The sequence below is a fragment of the Globicephala melas genome, chromosome 8, assembly GCF_963455315.2.
Source record: "Globicephala melas chromosome 8, mGloMel1.2, whole genome shotgun sequence".
Classification (NCBI taxonomy): Eukaryota; Metazoa; Chordata; class Mammalia; order Artiodactyla; family Delphinidae; genus Globicephala; species Globicephala melas.
The window spans coordinates 8,279,751-8,293,823 of NC_083321.1; positions in this window are offsets into that span (position 1 = coordinate 8,279,751).

Consider the following 14,073-nt stretch of genomic DNA (forward strand, 5'->3'; position numbering starts at 1 on the left):
TGCGGGCCCGCCCCCGACTCCGAGCGGCCAATCGCGCGTGGCCCCGCCCCGGGCACGCGGCTCCGTTAGAAACCCCGCGACCCGCAGGGGGCGGGCAGGGCAGCTTGCTTCCGGCTGCACCCCGGCGCGGGGGTGGGGGGGTCTCGGGCCAGCGGGAGAGGACCCTGCGCTCCCCCGAGTCGGGAGCGTCCTGAGTCGGCCGGCCGAGCCTGGCGGGTCGCCGTTTATTGAGACGCCAGTTGGTCACGTTGGCTGCACGAAGAGCGCTACCAAGTGCCCCAGGATTTTGAGCGGGGTCTCTCTTGCCTTTCCCTGAACAAGCCTTCCTCCGCCAGAGGATGTACGGGGCGCGAAAAGAACCGGTGGGGGAGCGGAAAGCGCCTTGGCGTGGGAAGAGTAGAGAATGAATTCCTTCCGATTTGCTAGCGCTGTGATCTTGGGTACGTTATCTGTTTTCTTAGACAATTTCATCCTTTATTTCAAAAAACATTGTGGAGCCTTCTGGACAAGGGAATGGAAAGATGAAGAGCCAAGTGGAGTGTTGGGGGCGCGCGTAAACCACCCCGAGGGTTGTGATTTACATTTTTTAAAAGTGAATCCAGAGATTGTGACCCTCCCCACAGGTCACGCAGAAGTCCTTGAGAGCGCCAAGACCAGCGTCCAGTTGCCATGACGCTGCTGCATAATTCTGTTGTGGCTGAGCTTTGACCTCTGTGACATAGAATGGGCATCTCCCTCTGCTGTAGAAGCCCTCATGAAATTTCAGTGGAGAACATGCCTGACACTAAAAATCCGTCTTAAAATGCCACTGTATTAGACCAGACACAGTAGTAATCAGAATAATGTAGTAGGTTGGGGTGGGAGGGGAGATGTGAACTAGTTTATGTGGACTACAGTATGGTTTTAAGTGAATGATTTTGTTACTTTCACGTGTATCCAGTACTTTAAAGGTTTTACAAATAAAGGTATTACCAAGCCTGTTTAACCTATTTCTATCTAATGGTTGTTCTCTACCCTTTTGCTACAGACCCCTTCCTTGCGCTTCTGCTCTGCTCTGTATTGCCTTGGAGGGTGCAGTTTCTCAGGCTTCCAGGACAGCTGCCTTTCAGGCTTGGGTTTGGCCAATGGGAGACAGTGGCAGGAGACTGGAAGTTAGGAGGGATGAAAAAGCCAGGTTATTTCTTCTCTTTCTCTCTCTTGCTTGGGCTCTGGCAGGTCTCCAGCAGCAGGCGAGGCTCCCCTGCGGTGCCACCTCCTACTGGATAGGCTGCTGTGGTTCCAACTTCCCATGGTGGTCCTCCCCGCCAGGCTCCACTAATTCCATCTCCTCTGTTTGTCCCTCCAGTTAAGGAGCGTGGGCAGCTTCTGGTTTTTGCTAATCTCTGGGTTGCCTCATTGTCTGCTGTGGGGTTTCTCAGCCCTTCCATCACCCGTGTCACCAATCCCCTGCATTAAGTTCTCTGTTTTTACATTCTTAGAGTGGTTCCTGCTTGTGTGGTTGGACCCTGAGCGATGCAGCCAGTATTATACCAGGCACTTTGTAGACATTATTTCTTAGACCTCACAAGTCTTATGTAGTAGATTGTGTTGTTCTCATTTTACAGAGCAGGAAGTTGAGCCTTAAAGGGTTAAATTACTTCCCCAGGGTAATACAGCATGAATCCTATTTCATCAAATCTAGCATGAGCATTTTTCCCTACATGTTAACATCTTTGAAATGGGGGTGCTTTTTCTCTAATGGACATCAACGTGAAGTTTTAAGACTATCAAAAAGGTGTAAGATGGGGACTTCCCTGGCAGGCCAGTGGTTAGGGCTCTGTGCTTCCACTGCAAGGGGCGTGGGTTGGATCCCTGGTCCAGAACTAAGAAAGTGTAAGATGGCCCTTCTGATATTCAGATAGTGATGATACCAGCAGAACATAAACCATGCTGTTAAAAAAGAAGAAGAAGAAGAAACAACAGGCCCCAGAACAGAGTCATTTGCCCCCGTGACAGCAAACCAAGACTTAATTGCATTTTCAACCTCTCCCAGGAATGTGACCTATGAACAGATAATCTGAAATTTCCTGATCAGCACGAGTGAGGTAATCTGCATAAAGACCCCTTCCGTTCCCTTCCCCCCAAAAAGAATATGACCTGGCCTGAAACAGTTCTTTCCTCTTGCTAATAACTTCCCTACCCATCCGTCCTTCCTTCTGTAAAACCCTTCCATTTTGTACAGTTCCGCAGAGCACTTTTCTGTTTACTGGATAGGATGCTGAATCATTAAATAAAGCCAATTAAATCTTCAGATTTATTCAGTTGAATTTTTTTATTTATCAGTGCTTAGAATGAGACATGCTTAGATGCTCAGGTGGGGCCACTTTGTGACCACAAAAATGACTTGGCCTTTCTCTGAGTGACTGGGTCTTTTTTTGTGGTACGCGGGCCTCTCACTGCTGTGGCCTCTCCCGTTGCGGAGCACAGGCTCCGGACGCGCAGGCTCAGTGGCCATGGCTCACGGGCCCAGCCACTCCGCGACATGTGGGATCCTTCTGGACTGGGGCACGAACCTGTGTCCCCTGCATCGGCAGGTGGACTCTCAACCACTGTGCCACCAGGGAAGCCCGGTCCTTTTTTTTTTGGCCACACCACGCAGCTTGTGGGATGTTCCCTGACCAGGGATTGAACCTGGGCCCCCCCGGAATCCTAACCACTAGGCCACCAGGGAATTCCCGATTGGTGCTTCTTTACCAAAGATACAACTCTAGCCCTCTGTGAATCCTCCTGCCTCCTAGGTAAGCATTATAAAGATACCCAGTCTGAATTGCCTCTTCTTCTTGACAGCATTTAATCCAGAACTGGTCCCTACTTTCCTAATCCCTCCGCAGAACCGTGGAACAAAAACCCAGATTTAAGGAGATACACACAAGGGTGTCCCCAGGATGCACTCTCCTTACTGCTTCAAGTTAAATAAACCTGACTTTTTTTGACTATGAGTGTGTTTCTGGTGGTCTTTGGTCAAGGGCTTTGACAACCTTAACCAATTTATTTTGCTTACATTTTCTATTTTTAGATATATGAAGAATGATATATGATAAAAATCTACCTCAAGATATCAGTAAGTCTAAAGACCTCTTTTAATGACTATAAAATCCAATTCCAAGAGATAAGAAATCATTGTGTCAGAACTTGGCAGCGTTTTTTGTTAGGGTTGCCTAAAATAATGGTTCATGTTGCATCTTTCCCTAGATAGAATGAAATCCAATCAGTTGCAAAAGCAAGACTCAACTCTGGTTCTGCCAGTTCCCTGGCCTTGCTCTTTCCACTACAGCACCACCACGCTGCCTCACAGTGAACTTTAAATAGTTGTTAAATGAATAAAAAAGTAGATATTATTAGCTTTTACACACACACACACACACACACACACACACACAGAAACAGAATCCGAGAGGAGTCATTTGAGATCAAACGACTTGCAAGTCACAGCGCGATTCTGACTGCAAAGCTTCGGCTCTTTTCCATCATGCCTGCTGCTGAGGGAGCCCTCTCTGCACCAAGCATCCGAGGGGAAACTCTGGACCAGCTTAGATGGAGTTGTTACCAGTTCCCATCCCAGCTACGTAGTCGGTGCTGAGTCCTTTTTGAAGGAATTGGAATTTTAATTGCTGAGCTAGCCCCATGTGGAGGAGAGAGGGTCGAGATTTACTAGACAGGTATGTCTGCAACTTGGGAGTTTGGCCTTGGATTATCAGATTCCTAAAACGGGAAGGACAGACTGGAGATCGGAGAGTTGAAAACAATGGCCTCTGTTCCAGTAATTAGCTGCTCCAGCCCATTCCCCGCATCATCCCCTGGGTTGGAGGCCCAAGCTGGGATGAAGCATTGCCTTTTTTTTTTTTTAACATTAAAAAAAAAAAAATTGTACTTAATTTACAATGTTGTTACCTTCAGGTGTACAGCAAAGTGATTCAAACTGTTTCAAATTTTATTGTTCAGTATATATTTTTTAAAATGGGTATCGTTGTTGACTTTTATATATTTATTTATTTTTAAAAATAAATTTATTTTATTTTATTTTTGGCTGTGTTGGGTCTTCGTTGCTGCACGTGGGCTTTCTCTAGTTGCGGTGACTGGGGGCTACTCTTCGTTGCCGTGCGCGAGCTTCTCTTTGCGGTGGCTTCTCTTGTTGCTGAGCACAGGCTGTAGGTGTGCAGGCTTCAGTAGTTGTGGTGCACAGGCTTAGTTGTTCCGCGGCATGTGGGATCTTCCCAGACCAGGGCTCGAACCCGTCTCCCCTGCGTTGGCATGTGTCACCAGGGAAGCCCCTATATATATACATTTATATACTTTTCCATGATAGGTTGTTACCAGACGTGGAATGGAAGCATTTCCTTTTGATACAGCTCTTACTGTTGGCATTGGGGGTCTTGGTGATGAGATGGGGCGGGTGGGGTGGGCTGCTGTGGGAAATGAAGCTAGATGATGAGAGGGCTGTTTGAAGGCTAAGAGGAGGGGTGTGGCTTCACTCCTAACTTCCTCGGCATTTTGTAGCTGCCTACAAAAGCCATAATAAATATATGTCCATGCTCTTTAGCTCAATAATCCTATTACCATAGGTTACCTTAAAGTCATCTGAAAGCAGAAAAATGATAACCTAACAAAGATGTCATAGCAGTCACTGCTTGAACTATTCATTCCCTAGAACTTAGACTGTCATTCCTTGCTGAAATCTTATTCAGTTCTTGCATGTAGCCCGGGGTCCCCTTCTCTTGGTTCCTGAGTCAGTTTCAACACCTCTACTGTGTAACTCGTGCTATAATCACTTGTCAGCATCTCCCAGTCCCTCAGTTTGTGGGTTCCCAGAGGGCAGGTTTACTTCTCATGCACCTTTCTAGTTCCAGCACTGTTCCAGGAGCTATGGTGTCTACACCGCAAAGATCTTGTTCAAACAAAATGGATTTATTGGCTCATGAATTCAGGGAAGGGCTGAGTGCCTGATCATGGGGAGGGCAGGGAGACAGGCAGGATGCAAACGCCACCAGTACGATCTTTCCATCTTAGTCTCTGCCTCTTTCTGTCCATCAGCCTTATTCTCTCCTTGTTAGATGGTTTTTTTTTTTCCCATTTAGCAGGAGATTTCCCACCATTTCCCATCCACTAGCTTCTAGCTCAGTACATTTCAAACCTTGTTTCTCGTCCACTGCCCACATGGGCCTTGGGTGCCAGGCGCTGTAGACCACACTCCTATCACCAGATGACTTCTGGCCTCGCACTTTGGTGTCACAAAGTGACCTGAGTCAGCTTAGTGGGCAGTAGGAGAGTTTCTGGAAGCCATGCCTACTCAGGACAGCTGTCAGTAACTGTATAGGGAAGTGGCTACGAACGATACACACCATACCAGTAAGCCCCTGCTACCGAACTACTACACCGCTACTGAACTCAACAGTTGGGAACTGCCAGTGGCCATCCCTCCTCCACTTGACATGAGGGGAAGAATGGTGGAAAAGAAGGGAGAAAAAACTCAGCCAATCGAATGCAACAGGAATTTTTGGAATGAATTAATATAATAGTAAAATACTAGGAATAGCCACAACGCCCAATAATAGGAATTGGCTAATTAAATGGTGGTGTGATAGCACCACAAAGAACAAATTTCCAGATTGTAACAACATGGAAGATCATTTATGGAATAATGTTAAGTGTGCAAACCCACAAACATACACAGATCTTCCTCGATTTACATCCCCATAAACCCTTCTTAAGTTTGAAACGGTGCAACTCAGATTCGGACTTGAACCCACGGTCTTTTAATTGAGATCACACAGCTGGCCTCAGGACTTAATGAAGCTCAGGGTTTTTATGTCTCATCACAGAAAGAATTCAGTGAGAGACAAAGCGATTATTAAGAAGTGGACTTATTTAGAGAGATACACATTCCATAGACGAACGCGGTCTGTCTCAAAAGGTGAGAAGGGCCTTGGGAGAAACACACGTCACAGAGTGTGGGCCATCTCAGAAGGCAAGAGGCCCCAAAATATTTATGCTGTGGTTAGTTTTTATGGGCTGGGTAATTTCATAGGCTAACGAGTGGGAGGATTATTCCAACTATTTTGGGGAAGGGGCAGAGATTTCCAGGGATTGGGACATCGCCCACTTTTCGACCTTTTATGGTTAGCCTTAGAACTGCCATGGCTCTGGGGGGTGTGTCATTTAGCATATGCTAATGTATTACAATGAGCACGTAGTGAGGCTTAAGGTCTACTGGAAGTCGAATCTTCCTCCATCTTGGACCTAGTTGGTTCTAACCAGTTTTTGTTATGTCCTATGGCTATGTCATTCTTTTAAAGATCACGCCATGCCCCCTTCCTTCCTGTTTCAAGTTGAAAGTATTGTAAGTAGAAAATGCATTTAATACACCTAACCTACTGATCATCGTATCCTAGCCTAGCCTTTCTTAAACATTAGCCTACAGTTGGGCAAAATCATTTAACACAAAGCCTATTTAATAATAAAATGTTGGGCTTCCCTGGTGGCTCAGTGGTTGGGAGTCCACCTGCCGATGCAGGGGACGCGGGTTCATGCCCCGGTCCGGGGGAGATCCCGCGTGCCGTGGAGCGGGCAGCGGTGGGCGGCCCACATACCGGAAAAAATAAATAACTAAATAAAATAAAATGTTGAATATCTCATGTTTTATTGACTACTGTACTGAAAGTGAAAAGCAGAATGGTTGTCTGAGTACAGAATGGTTGTTTACCCTTGTGATTATGTGGCTGACCGGGAGCTGTGGCTACCGCCGCCCAGCATCACGAGAGAGGCTGCATATTGCTAGCCTGGGAAAGGATCAAAATTCAAAGTATGGTTTCTACTGAATGTATATCATTTTCCACCCATCATAAAGTCGAAAATCATAAGTCAAACGATCGTGAGCCAGGGACCACCTGTACACTATGATTACGTTGAAGCAAAAAATTGAATAACATTGCTACAGATTGGAAGTAAACATGAGAAATGGAAATAAGTCTGTTATGATGGCAGAATTATTGGTGAAAAAATATAAACATTGAAAATAGCGATGATAGGAACTTCCCTGGTGGCGCAGTGGTTAAGAATCCACCTGCCAATGCAGGAGACACGGGTTTGAGCCCTGGTCTGGGAAGATCCCACATGCCGCGGAGCAACTGAGCCCGTGAGCCACAACTACTGAGCCCGTGTGCCTAGAGCCCATGCTCTGCAACAAGAGAAGCCACCGTAGTGAGAAGCCTGCATGCTGCAACGAAGAGCAGCCCCTGCTCGCCGCAACTAGAGAAAGCCCCCGCGCAGCAACGAACACCCAATGCAGCCATAAATAAATAATAAATAAGTTTATTTTAAAAATTGCGATGACATTTTTATATAGAAAGGTATTCATGAAATTTTAACTGACAATAGAGATTACAAAACGGTATGTAGATCGTAATCCTAATTATGTTAAAAATAACATCAGTGTGATTATATATATATATATATGTAAGAAATTATATAACAATAAACACTAAGCTGTTATTGTTGGTTAACCCTTAATGGTGGGATTATAGCTTTTACATTTTTAAGTTTTCTGTATTGTCTGATTCTTTTTACTTTTACAATCAGAATTTAATATACAGTCATTTCTATTAAAGAAAAAAGGCTCCCGATGCAGCAGACATTAGACAAATGTCTCATAGTGCAGGAATGGCAAGTATTTGGCCCATTGGCTGTGGTAGATTGGCTTATTTCCAACTATTCCACTCCCCCCATAAGATTACAGGCCCAGCCCCGCTGCCTTGAGACTTTTTAGTGCCTCTCATTAGGCAACGAGTATTTATCCATCCCACTGACTTTGGGCTTGGCAGACTTGCCTTGTCCAATGGAGTGTAAGCGGGCATGAGGTAAGCTATATCCTAGCTGAGGCCTCATGCATGTTTGTGTGACCTGCCTTGGCCTTTCCTGTTTGTGCCACCCACCATGAGAAGAGCATGCCCCAGGGAAACGCTGTTTCTTCAGCCTGGGTCCTAGAATGGGAGACACCCAAGTCCAGCTGGCCCGGTAGAGGCACAGTTGACCCACAGACCTGTGAGCAAGAAATAAATGTTTGCTTTTCTTTTTTTTTTTTTTTTTTTGGCTGCACCACGCGGCATGCGGGATCACAGTTCTCCAACCAGGGATCAAACCCGAGCCCTCTGCAGTGGAAGCGAGGAGTCTTAACCACTGGACTGCCAGGGAAGTCCCCAGTGTTTGTTTTTCTAAACAACTGCATTTTGGGGTTGTTTGTTACACAGCCTTGCCACAGCAAGAAGCTGAATAACACTCCAGATCCTGCATTTTCTCCCCAATCCCCTTGTTCTTTTTTGAAAAAAATTTTATATAGCTGAGGGTGGCATTAGGGGGACAAACCCTCTTGGTTTGCCTGAATGATTGAGGGGTTTCCTAGGACATGGGACTTGCAGGTTTTTAAAAATAGCTTTATTGAGGGCTTCCCTGGTGGCGCAGTGGTTGAGAGTCCGCCTGCCGATGCAGGAGACACGGGTTCGTGCCCCGGTCTGGGAGGATCCCGCATGCTGCGGAGTGGCTGGGCCCGTGAGCCATGGCCGCTGGGCCTGTGCGTCTGGAGCTTGTGCTCCACAACGGGAGAGGCCGCAGCGGTGAAAGGCACGCGTACCGCAAAAAAAAAAAAAAAAGCTTTATTGAGATATAATTTACATTCCATACAATTCACTCATTTACAGTGTACAATTCAATGTTTTTTTAGTATAGTCACAGAGTTGTACAACCGTCACAACAATCTAATCTTAGAACATTTTTGTCCCTCCTAAAAGAGGCTCCAGACTCATCAGCAGTCACTAGCCATTGTCCCCACCCCCCCATCCCACAGCAACCACTAATCTACATCCTGTCTATACATTTGCATATTTTGGACATTTCATATAAATGCAATCATACAGTATGGCCTTTTGTGGCTGATTTCTTTTAATTAGCATGTTTCCTAGGTTCATCCTTGTTGTAACATGTATCAGAGCTCCATTTCTTTCATTGCTGGACAATATTCAGTTGTATATATAGACCACATTTTACTCATCCCTTCATCAGTAGTGGACATTTGGGTTGTTTCCACTTTTGGGCTACTGTGAATAGTGCTGCTATGAACATTTATGTACAAGTTTTTGTTTGCACATCTGTTTTCAGTTCTTTTGGGTGTATGCCTAGGAGTGGAATTGCTGAGTGATACGGTAATTCTATGTTTAACTTACTGAGGAGCTGCCAAACTGTTTCCCACAGCTGCTGCACGGTACATTCCTACCAGCAGTGTAAGAGGAATCCAATTTCTCCACATCCTTGCCAACACTTGTTATTGTCCATCTTTTATATTACAGCCATCCTAGTGGGTGCACAGTGGTATATCATAGTGGTTTTGATTTGCATTTCCCTAATGACTAATGATGTTGAACATCTTTTCATGTGCTCTTTCCCCATTTGTGTATGTTCTTTGGAAAAATGTCTATTGAAATTCTTTGCTTGTTTTAAAATTAGGTTATTACTCTTTGTATGGTTGAGTTGTAAGTGTTCATTATACAGTCTGGAACCTAGACCCTTCTCTGATATATGATTTGTAAATATTTTCTATTCTGTGGAATAGAATTAATTTGCAGCACAAAAGTTTTAAATTTTGATGTAGTCCAATTTATTTTTCTTTGGTCACTTTTGCTTTTGGTGGTGTGTCTACCAGCCTCCTTGTTCGTGGCCGACATCCCGAAGCAGTTATGGCATTTTTTTCTCACCGAAACTGGATGCCACCTACCTTGAAACTTTCCTCAACACTGTGCTATAGGCATTGTAGTGGTTAAAAGCCCAAGCTCTGGAGACAAACTGTGTGGGTTCAAAACCCCACTAGTGCTACCACTTAATGGTGGTGTTTTCTTCACCTGAGGGTCGCTTGCCAGGTGAGCACAATGCTGGGTGTAGGCGAGAGAAATCAGGATGGGTATAGACCAGTAGGATAATTAATATAGCTTATCTCGTATATGCTCTCGTAATGGATTGGACTTAATGGAGGGCCTGAACAGATCTGAGAGTTCAGGATGTGGACCACACAGGAAACTCTGGTGCATTACTTCACATTTCTCAGGCACACACCTCTTTACTAGCCACTGTTGCCAGCTTCGCACAGGTACAGCCCGACTGCATTTTGCCCATACTTTGCACCTCTCACTTCTTGCTCTGGGGCTTCTCTGACCCCTCAGTGTGGGATGCTTGGAGACCCACTCAGCACTAATATATGCACACCCTAGAAGAGGGTGGAATGAATGCCCCTGGGGCCATCGTTGACCAAAAAGGATGGGAGCTAATGAATAAGTGCTTACACATCTGTCCTTCACTTTGTTTCCCCAAAGATACCAAAAGAAGGGGTGAAGGATGCTGAACAGGTATAAACAACAGCTACCCACTTTTTCTACTAAAAAAGAATCTATAGAAGGATTCCAGGAACCTATATGTGTAACAAGCCCTATAGGTGACTCCTATGCACACTAAACAAGTTTGCAAAACACTGAATTAGGGTGTTTTCTGAAGGAATTTACATCATAAGAGGAGCAGAGATTACAGCCCTGGCACACTTGAACATTCCCTTGCATCACACAGAAAAGCACTGTATGACTGTCTGTCTCCATCTCCATCTTCATGGATGTTTCCTCTTCTGACTTGGCATTCCCGTCCTCAGATGCACGGAGCATGTGTACATGAACTTCCTTCTTAGTCTCTATGTAAGACGACTTCTGTCTTCCTAAGGAAGGCTCCAGCCCTCTTCCACAGGAGGAGGTTTTCCTTCTGGGTTCCTTCCTGCATCCTGTTGTCTAAAGAGAGCAGGGTCCTGGGCTTCAGCCGGAAGGGCACTGATGTTCGCTTCCTGCCAGCCCAGCAACTATGGGTGATGAACGGCCTCTAGGACCCAGAGCGAGGATGCCTATGGTGGAGCCACCAATTTTGTTAGCTCGGCTGGAAGAGTGAAAGCTGCAGGGCCTACTGGTTCCCTTATTAGATTTCATTCCTAGGTAAGCACATCTTTCAAAGACCTCCCCAAAATTTTCTGGAAGCAGTAAGGATAAATGTCTAGAAAAATGTTTTCCCCATTTGCATGGCTCTCTCTCTTTTCAGAACGTATTCCTTCCTGCACTGCTTGGGTCTTGGGGGCATCATTAATCCATACCCACTTTTATTTATTTGTTTGTTTGTTTATGGCCACGCTGCACAGTCTGTGGGATCTTAGTTCCCCGACCAGGGATCGAACCCGCACCCCCTGCAGTGGAAATGCAGAGTCCCAACCACTGGACGGCCAGGGAAGCCCCAATCCATACCCACTTTCAGTGGCTGCTTGACTTACGACCCAGGGAGTAGTTTTCATTAAGTTCTTTTGATTTAGAGTCTCCCTCTGATAAAGTTGATAGTGGTGGCGTTGGGGGATTTGGTAATTCTTCCTGATTTAAACAGTACAACATGTGGCCGATCTGGCTTTGGCTTATTCTAGGGCAGAGGGAAGGACTCCCCATTTCCACAATGAGGACCATGTCTCATATATCTGGTCATGTCTTTCCCTTACTTAAAATTCATCCATGGTTCCCAGTTACTCAAGGATAAAGTCCAAAATGATTAGCCTCACTTTCAAGCCTTTTATGATCTTGTCCCTGCTGGTCGCCTGTATTATTAAGGACTCTTCAACTGCACATGATAAAAAAACCAAGTGCAAACTGGGTCAAGTGAAAAAGAGCAAGTATTTGCCCATATATACGAAAAGTCCTGAGCTACACTGGCTTCAGGCACAGCTGGATTCAGAAGCACACCTATTTTGGGGAATGTCATTTCTCACCATCTCCAGGCTCTGTCCTCTGTATTGGCTTCATTTTCAGGGAGAATCCGCTATGTGGTGGCAGAGACGAACACATAGTGACTTCAGGTTTATAATCTGGTAGTTTATCAAGCTCAGCAGGGAGTGAATGCAACTTGTCCAGCAAATTCTAGGAAAGTTCAGAGGATGCCTATTATTAGTGAGGCCAGGTCGTACACCCGTCCTTGGACCACCCTTTTGGCTCACTGTCCACTTCTGCTGCTTTGCGGGTGGGATCACCCCAAATGAACGACTTTTTTGAGAGTGATGTATGGGTATTTCCAAAGGATATTTGAGATGATATTATTTTAAGAGGAGGATGTGGCATACACCATCGCCTAACAAATAGCTGTGTTCCTCTTTTTTAAAAATTAATTTTTTTGGCTGCATTGGGTCTTCATTGTTGGGTCTTCGTTGCTGCGCACGGGCTTTCTCTAGTTGCAGAGAGCGGGGGCTACTCTTCGATGCGGTGCACCGGCTTCTCATTGTGGTGGCTTCTCTTGTTTCAGACCTCGGGCTCTAGGCGTGCGGGCTTCAGTAGTTGTGGCTCGCGGGCTCTAGAGCACAGGCTCAGTAGTTGTGGCGCACGGGCTTAGTTGCTTCAGGGCATGTGGGATCTTCCCGACGCAGGGCTCGAACCTGCGTCCTCTAGCAGTTGCAGGCGGATTCTCAACCACCGCGCCACCAGGGAAGTCCCAGCTGTGTTCCTCTTCTTCCTTGCTAACAGAGTCCAAATTTCTTTAGACGGTAAGGGAAGGAGAGCCCCTCACTCAGCCTCGGGATGAATCATAATTGGTTTAACCCAAGGCCTGGAATCCCATTCCTATTATAGTGATTGGTTTGTGGGTCTGCATGTGACCTGGCTCTAGCCAATGAGAATCTAAGGGGCAGGCTGCTGGAAGGCTCCTGGGAAATATTTTCCTCCCTGAGAAAATAAGTGAGGACATCAAGGAGAAGCCTCTGCCTACATTCTTTGGATATTGTCATGGGAAGATGAGAAGCTTAAAGCTTCTTGAAACCATGAAGAGAAAGTGAGATTCACAGAGAAGCCAATGCATCAATCTGCCTTAGTTGAGAAGGTGAATTATCTAAACTTATAGTACCTTCTCTTGACTTAAAAAAAAAATTGTGCTAAAATACACAAAACATCAAATTCACCATTTTAACCAATTTATTTTATTTATTTGTTTTTGTTTGTTTGTTTTTACTGTATGGTATCACCCATATGTGGAATCTAAAACAAACAAACTGGTGAACACAACAAAAAAGAAACAGACTCACAGATATAGAGAACAAACCCATGGCTACCAGTGGGGAGAGGGAAGTGGGGAAGGGCAACACAGAGGCAGGGGATCAAGAGGTACAAACCATTATGTATAAAATAAGCTACAAGGTTTGTTTTCTATGTTTGTGAGTCTGTTTCTGTTTTGTAAATAAGTTCATTGGTATCATTTTTTTAGATTACACATATAAGTGATATATGATATTTGTCTTTGTCAGACTTCCTTCACTTAGCATGATAATCTTTAGGTCCATCCATGTTGCTGCAAATGACATTATTTCATTCTTTTTTATGGCTGAGTAATATTCCATTTTATATATATATATATATATATATATATATATCTATCTATCTCACATTTTCTTTATCCATTCATCTGTCGGTGGACACTTAGGTTGCTTTCATGTCTTGGTTACTAAAGGGGAAAGGGGACAGGAGGGGTAAATTAGTTTGGGATTAGCAGATACACACTACTATATATAAAATAGATTAGAAAACAAGGTTCCACTGTATAGCACAGGGAACTATATTCGATATCTTGTAATAAACTATAATGGAAAAGAATCTGAAAAAGAATATGTATATATGTGTGTGTGTGTGTGTGTGTGTATATATATAATATACGTATATAACTGAATCACTTTGCTGTACACCAGAAACTAAGACAACATTGTAAATCAACTATACTTCAATTTAAAAAAATAGATGAAGGGAATTCCCTGGCAGTTCAGTAGTTAGGATGTAGCTCTTTCACTACCGAGGGCTCGGGTTCAATTCCTGGATGGGGACCTAAGACCCCACAACTCACGTGGTGCAGCCAAAAGAAGAAAAAAGAGAAAAAGAAAGCCTCAGGATATACTGTACAAGACAGGGAACACGGCCAATATTCTACAATAACTATAAATGGTGCACA